The sequence below is a fragment of the Oryzias melastigma genome, linkage group LG3 (genome assembly GCF_002922805.2).
Source record: "Oryzias melastigma strain HK-1 linkage group LG3, ASM292280v2, whole genome shotgun sequence".
Lineage (NCBI taxonomy): Eukaryota > Metazoa > Chordata > Actinopteri > Beloniformes > Adrianichthyidae > Oryzias > Oryzias melastigma.
The window spans coordinates 15,157,218-15,157,833 of NC_050514.1; the positions used below are offsets into that span (position 1 = coordinate 15,157,218).

Below are 616 nucleotides of genomic sequence, written 5' to 3' on the forward strand. Positions count from 1 at the left end.
TGAAAAATGCCTACTCAGAGTCACTAATAATTGACATTTTTACATATTTTATAAAGTTTAGTAATGATTTTATTACAAAATAATGCATTCAATTTGCAAATAATCACGTTTAATGCTTGATTTAAAACAGGAAATTAATTAATATACTTTAACTGAATCCTAATTCAGATGTAAAACTGATCTCAGCATCGTTCTTGTTTCACCCAATCTATCATATTTTACTCTGAATCAAAGATGAAGTGTTGCCCCTTTGAGGCAAAAAAAGACATTTGTTGAAGAGATTTACTGCTACTTCTTAGCATCAAGGCGATACAAGAAATACGTTTTTGTTCTCTGATGAAAAATAATCCTAAAATATAATGTCATTAGGCTTATGATATTCTTCCAAATTTTATCAAAAAAGGAAAAATTAACCTAATGTTGTCAGCTTTATTCATTCTGTGTTTTATAAAATAAATGCACAACTCACCCTGTGAAGAATCTGAAACACTTTGAGTTCTTCTCCTTTACCAGAGGCCTGCAGCCTGGCAGTCATGTATCTGGGTCTGCGTTGTTGTGAACAGAGGTCAGAGATCTGGAATCTGCCGTGATTCTCCTAGATCGTGGGTCGTGTTCC

General features: G+C 33.1%; 1 protein-coding gene across 1 annotated transcript in view; it reads left to right on the plus strand.

The window, feature by feature from the left end:
• sult5a1 (sulfotransferase family 5A, member 1) overlaps positions 1 to 616 on the plus strand; it is a 7,454-nt gene that overhangs the window by 1,566 nt on the left and 5,272 nt on the right. The gene's annotated exons all lie outside the window — the stretch shown is intronic.